This window comes from Corvus cornix, chromosome Z, assembly GCF_000738735.6.
Source record: "Corvus cornix cornix isolate S_Up_H32 chromosome Z, ASM73873v5, whole genome shotgun sequence".
Lineage (NCBI taxonomy): Eukaryota > Metazoa > Chordata > Aves > Passeriformes > Corvidae > Corvus > Corvus cornix.
This window is the reverse complement of record NC_046357.1, coordinates 16,301,314-16,308,627: the sequence shown is the minus strand read 5'-3', so window position 1 is coordinate 16,308,627 and position 7,314 is coordinate 16,301,314.

The window sequence follows — 7,314 nt, the reverse complement described above, 5'->3', positions numbered from 1 at the left end:
GATTGTTCTCAGACACTTTCTGCAGATTTGTGAAATAGGCTGCAGTTCACATACCACAGGCTGGAAACCACTCTTCTGGTACTTTGGCATCCTCCTTGCCTATCACATTTGTGAGTGGGGAGAACCGCTTGTGTTAAGAATATTGCCCTGTTCCTAGTTCAGGAGTCTGCTCTACTTCTGTGTTGCAGTCAGGAATTGAAACCTTCTCTTCTCCACAGGCTCAGGCAGTACTGTCTTCCCTCTTGCTAATGCTCTCTCCCATTTTCCACTCTACCAACCCTTCCCCCTTAGGCTCATTGGACAATTGGTCTGAGCTGAAGTTCAGAGCAGTTTATTGCTATTTATTCTGAAGTTTTAATTTTCTTTGTGCCCTGTTTTTTCTTTTTTTACATCACTTTGTGTCATAAAATATTGCTCTTCTCTGCAAACTGGTCTCACAGCCCTGACCCTGATGACACCTGCTTCAGCAGCACTACCTTTCTCCAAAATATATTGCAGTAGCCTCAGAGAGTCAACATAATTCAGGTACACAGGCTCTGCAAGGGAGAGGCTCAATATGAAGAAACCAATCTTGACTTTCAGATTTGAGTTGAGTTTGCAGGGAATCTGTGTAGAAGCCCAGAAGACAATGGGGCTAATCTCAAACACTGATAGCTGGATGGCTCTGGAGCCAGCCAAGGATTGTTGTTACTAACAGCCAAGGATTGTTAGCAATAACACACTGGGAGAATGAACAGAATGTGGCTGGAGAAGGGCCCACATGGAGGTAGAACAGCACATTTCTGGGACAAACATCCTTGTCCTGGCTCCTGGAGATAAGCACAATGCAACACAGCCCAAGTGTAGGAATGAGGTCGAGAAGCAGGCATGGACTGTAGGGGGATGTGGAGACCACCAAATACCCTGAAGCCTCCAGCCCATTTCTGGAAGGGTCTGGGAGAGAGGACTGTGCACAGTAACTGAATTACATAGAAAGAGAGAAATTTACCTCCAGTGCACAGAAGCTCATCCATAAAAAGGTACCCCCACAAAGCCCAGGTGTGTGTGCACCCCAGGACCCTGCACTCCCCATCAGCTGCATCAGCAATGGAGCCAGGATTGGTGATCTCTCTCTCTCTCCCCCTTCCCTTCTCCCCCTCTTTGATACATTGCTCTCTCTTTCTCTCTTCCCTTCGACCTCCATCCTTTATCCTAAACCCACTGCCATGTGCTTATAGGAGGTCAGAGACTTAACGTAACAGTTTCCATGCCAAGTGTGTTATTTAATAATATAACTTCGTAAGACTTTGTGGGCCCTCTGAGTTTTGCTGTTTCTTTTGTCCACAAGCATCTGTGAATCTTAGGTGCTCCCTTCTCCTGAAGGGTGGGATGCCACAATCTGGATTTCTCCCTAGTTATAGTGGAACAATTCAAAATCTGAGATGAAAAGTGGAGTTCTGTTGGGGTTTTAGGAGCTCTCCTGGATTTTTTTTCTGTTAAAGGAATTTTGCCCACATGTTGCCAGGGGGACAAATGGCTGGATACTTCAGAAAAACAAAAGAGCTGGCTGCTCTTTTTGTTTCACCTGGGTGTGTGGGCAGTTCGGTCTCCTGCATTCAGACAGAGAGGGAGTCTGCTTTCTTCGGCTGCTTTTTTTTCTCTGGAGAAGCCCCGGGATCCCAAGCCCACCTTCCCTGCCACGCTCAGAGCCGGGCCGTGGCTGCCCTGCCCCGCCACTGCTTCGAGCCTTCACTGCGTTGTAGCCGTGCTCACCCTGCCTGCCCAGACCTCCGGGGGGGATTCCGTTTGGATACATCGCGTCTGCCACCCGGGATTTGTGCTCGTCCCTGCCATTCCAGCCTGCCATTCCAGCCTGCCATTCCAGCCTGCTGTTCCAGCCTGCTGTTCCCGAGGGTCCGGCCAGACACCGGGATCAGCTGCCCAGGGGTTTGTGAAGCCTTTGTCCCATCCCTTCCCGGGATCCCAGGGCACCGGTGCCGCGTGCTCCCCGAGCTCGCTCCGGAGCGCCCCCTGCAGCCGCGGGGGAACCATCGCACCTGCCCTGCTCACCGGGAGCCGCCAGCGCCCCTGCCGGCTGCGAGCGGAACTGCACCCGAGGGGAAAGGGCCCGACAGCCGAGAAGGCTGGCATTGGGTTTGTGGTTGTTTGCTGGTACTGCCATAGATATTGCTGTTTGTTTGACTGGTTATACACACAGAGATATATAATAGCAAAGAACTGCTATTCCTATTTCCCACATCTTTGCCTAAAAGCCCCTTGATTTCAAAATTATAGTAACTCGGAGGGAAGGGGGTTGCATCTGCCATTCCAAGGGAGGCTTCTGCCTTCCTTAGCAGACACCTGTCTTTCAAACCAAGACAAGTTCTCTCAGGAGAACTGTTACAAGGATTTGATAATAAGAGATGTTATCTTTGGGCATACCTGGGATTGCTGCTGCATTTAGATGTGGAGTGAAACTCGTGAGGATGCTGCCATAAATGGAATCTAATGTGTTAGATTGTGTTGATTTGCCTGCACAAGCAGAGCTTCAGCAACAATTGTACTTGAAAGGGTTGCCATTTCCATTATGAAAGCAAGCCCTTCTGCTAGAGGTACCATTCACGATGTTGAAGGCAGGAGGGATAATGATATCATTGCATCCAGCCTTCATAAAGCCCAGGCCTTTAAAATTCCTAACATCCATGGTCTGTGCTAGTCCATCATGCCTCAGCATCATCCTTGGAATTTGTGTTTGGCTGCTTATCATTCTTTAGAGTCAGTGTGTGCCTGGAGACAACCCTCTTCTCCAGGTGGTCCCTGCAGACCTTGATCTAAGTTTTCTCACCTTGTAGTTTTACTGTATGAAACAGGTGATGCATTTTCATATGACCAGAATCTGAAATTGTTCTGCACAACCACCTTAGCCCTACTGTTATTTTTCATTCCTCCAACTTTTTTCAGAAAACATTTTATCTGCAGTGAATTTGTACTTACTTCCAGATTGTTGAGACAGTTCTATGTGTCTGAACCTGATACTGATCCTGCAGAGCCTTGCTTAAACACCTGTTCGGGAAGGATGTTGGCAGGGGTTCCCCTGTGTAGTGCATGCTCTTCTAATGGTGAGTGCTGAGTTTGTTCTGTCATATCCCCTGATTTCATTCCGTGATGTGCCTGCCCACTGCTACCTCTACCAGCAAAGTTGTTTCTAAGAATTAAATTAAATTAATTCTAATTAAATTAAAATGTTTTTGTTAAACAGACTTGTTTTCCATACAACACGGTTGTTTGGCATTAGCCGTGTATCTAGCCTTGAATTATCTATTTAGTCCTTTATCGGTTTTCCATTATTTTGTCTGTGACATCAGAGAAAGTAGTCTGCAGATGTCTGGTCACTTTGTTCCCTGCTCTAATAATGTCATGCTTCCCACCTCTTAAAATTCCCCAAGATTAAAATTATCTCCAAGAAGCCAGAAGTTTCCTTGGCCAGCTCTGAAAGAACTTGGTGGGGCAGGGTTGGAGTAGATGATCACTGAAGGTCTTTTAAACATCCTTGCTCTATATTGCACACTGCCTCTTGCAGCACTTACAGACCATCTGCCTTTATCAGTTGGATTTTAACAGGCCTTGTGGAATCCCAACCCTCCCTTACTCCAGGTAATACGAAGGTTCCTGTAGCAAATGGTAACAAACTAATAGTGTTGTAAAGTGGAAGCTGGATTTGCACCATTTGCTGGTTTTCCCCCAAACTTCATCTTAGGATAAATTACAAGCATTTTTATCCTGTGATACATTGAGGAGAATGTTTTGAATAGCGTGTCCAAGGATATTTGCCAACTCTGGTTAAATGTCAGCCATCTGTTTTCAGTTTTAAAAGGCCTGTTTGTAGATGCAGCAACCAGCAATGGCAGGAACAAAGCAGTGAGCTTTGGAGACCCCAGGGAACTGCAGGCTGGTGAGCATCCACCCAGCCCTGCAAAGGTGATAGAGCAAATAGTACTGAAATCCTCAAACACTGAGGACAAGAAGGTGACTGGCAGTATTCAGTATGGATTTACACTGGCAAAGTCATGTCGGGCTGACCTGGTCACCTTCTGTGACAAAATGACTGCCTTGATAAATGAGGGGAGAGGAGGGGATGTTGCTCAGTTTGATCAAAGCTTTCAGTGGTGTTTTCTGAAAGAATCTCATAGACAAACTGATGGACTACAGACTGAGTTTATGGACAGTGAGTCAGACTGAGAACTGCAGAGTTCAATGGGTTGTGACACAAACCTCAACTGGCACAAAGTCCAGCTTGAGTCTAGTCACTGGTGGTGTGACCTAGGTCCCGGGACCAATACACATTCAAGCTCCAGATGCTTCCCTTCTCTTTAAGCAACAAGCTGAGCAGCCCAGAGCACAGGACTAAAAGCTTTCCCCAAAACCAAATAAACTCCAAGTGCAATGACAAAAGCCCAAAAGGTAACAGGGACAGTGGGGTTTTTTGGAGTCAAAGCCTATTTATACTGGTAAAAAGCTGAAGTTGGCTTTCTGTAATTAACAGGAAAGATGCTCCTATAATACACATGGCAAGTCATCATGACTCCTAGAATTTATTTCCAGGAAGGAAAAAAGTCTACATTAAGTGTTTTTATCAGATAGCAAGATCATAAGTTGTTGTAGCTTGATAGCGCTCTGCTGGCATCCTCACTGGCTGGCTGCAGTCTGGTGTCCAACAGCCCTCAGCAGTAGGACATAGGCTGCCCCCATAGCACATGAGGAAGTGAATCTTGTTTTCTTAGTACTGACCAACCTTTCCTTACCCTTTTGGCTCAAAGACATTTCTTAGGGCTCATATACATGAGAAATTAGCCAAAATTGCTCCCTAGGTGAATACTTGCCTAGAACACAGCAGTTATTTGGGGTGGAGTTTTACAGTAACAGTGTCAGTCTGTCTCCCCAAAGACAACCTTTCGTCACATTTTTTCCAGTTGTCTAGAATCTGTAAAATTTCTATTGTAGCTGAGTCTGTGTGCTTCACATTCAACATGCACCAGGCACTGCAGTGGGTTTTAGAGGGGAAACCCCTGGGACAGGAAAACTTTTGACAACACAGGGGAAAAAAACCCACAGGCACTGATTACAGGGGTTACAAATCTTTCTGCTGACACTTCAGCATCCCTAAAGCATGACCCTCACTATGTTTATGTCTTTGGCCCAAATAGTTCAAGCAGTGTCTAGCTGACTTTTTGATTGCAGCTCTGCACTTGAGGCCTGTAGCTCCTCTCTCACCTCTGCCAGCTCATGGTACACTTCAGTGAAGAGGAAAGAGTAAGACCCTCTGTGCAGGGCAGTACTTTGGAGCAGCTGACCCATAGCTCCCAAAAGCCATATTGGCCACGTGGTCCCTTGAACCCTGTAGAGGGCTGAAGCCCTCCTGACATTTGTTCTGCCAGAGGAGGCTTGAGAGGGACTGAGGAAGCCGGGAGACAAAGTACAGAGATTTTTGTTTTCTAATACATTATGAAGTTTCTCACTTTCAATCTCTGAAAGAATGGGCCACTCTTGCCCAAAAAACCGTTCAAGCCCTGCATCCTAGCATCTCTTTATTTATTAATTCATTTACTGGACCTTGAAAGCACTTTGAATTCAAAAGACTATCCTGATCCTCCATTCAGAAACAGACAGGATGAGTACAGCTATGGCTAGGAAGAACTAAGAGAACAGTGTGAAACTATTCTCAGTCCTGTCCTGGTTTAGCTTCCTCCTTGTGCAACAGCGGTGCCACCAGCTGGCAAGAGCTGAGGCCCCAAGTCATAGAGATCAGAAACAAAGTACACTCAAGAAGGTAAGTGATGACAGCCAAGCAAACCTGCAGCAGCTGGGCTGGAGCTGGAGGCAGGCAGCAGATTGAGTGCTGAAAGGGGTAATGTCGACTGTCACATGTTTGTAGCATACAGTGAAGGCATAGTTGATAACAGCGTAGACCAGCTGCAGGCTCCAGGCCAAGGAGTGCAGTGGATCTCATCTTGATTCCACAGACAGGAATGATAATGGCCACACATGCACATGCCAAGCGTGGCCAGTGAGAAAGCACTGAGGGAACCTGAACTGTTTGGCAGAAGGAGTGAAGACTCTGGCCATGAAACAGTTAAGAACCCTTTCCCAAAAAAAAAAGGTGAGCTGCCTTACATAAGAGAACAAACTGATTAATCTGCATGGTGAATTGGAAAGCAAGGGGACCTGCAAGACAGGTGATGGACAAAATAGATGAACGCTAAAATTAGTTGCTCGGGACAATTTAGACTTTTATTGCTGAGATTTAAGCTGGACATGCATATAAGAAGAGCTCAATGAATACAACCAGCTTTGGAATTCATGAGGTCATTTTTGGTCCTGTGAGTGAGTTCACAGGCCCCACCCCATCTGAATGCTATACTCAGCGGAGTATCTGAGGCAGGTGGGCAGCTTGTAACCCTGGTTTCCAGAGCCCTAACTGATCCTCTTCTGTATATCTCCAGGGCCAGGGGCTTTGGTTTTTCTTTGCATCTCTCAAACAGTTTGGTTAGAAGGCTCAGTGGAATGACAGTATAGTGCTCCTATGTCTTTTTAGAGTCTCCCCTTCCAGCATTCACAAACATCAGTAATGCCTACTACAAGGAGCAGAGATGGTGCCGCTGGAGACATGGTCTCCCACCTAGCTTAAAACCCTTTACTTATAAAGCTTAGTTTCTCCATGATCATGGGAACTAGCCCCCTAGGATGAGGCCAAGGATGAAGACAGGGATGCAGAAGCTGATTTTAGGCACATGATTTTAACTTCCAGCACAAAACTCAGACCTCTTAGACATTCCTCCTCTGAAAAAATAACTTTCCCACCTACAAGCAGTGAAAAAGGACAGCTGTCTGAAGGCATCACTCTCCTGTGAAGTGAAAATATGTGGAAGTGCTACAGATGCAGTTTTGGGATGAAAGATCTCCCTGAAACCTGTAGTCCTATACCTGACTGTTCAGCTACAGTTATCTGTGCTGTTCAACACTTCTAAGAGGTAGGTCCTTCTTAGAAAAATAAAGTGGTTGGAAGGAAACTCTTGCTTCAGAGCCAATGAGGTACCAGATGTGAAGAACAGGCAGGAGATGCTTTGACGTGGAACAGTCCCAACTCTGCCAATAGATAAATTTCCTATGGAAGTGAGGAGTATTACTGCAGCTGTACAGAGAACTAGGACTGATGTTTAGGCCATGAAAAACCAAAAATAAGCTGAGATTCTGCTCTCGGGTTATCAATCCACTCACTGGCAAAGGAAAAAGAAAAGTTCACTTCGTTTTCTTTGAATCAGTCATGTCAACGCAGAG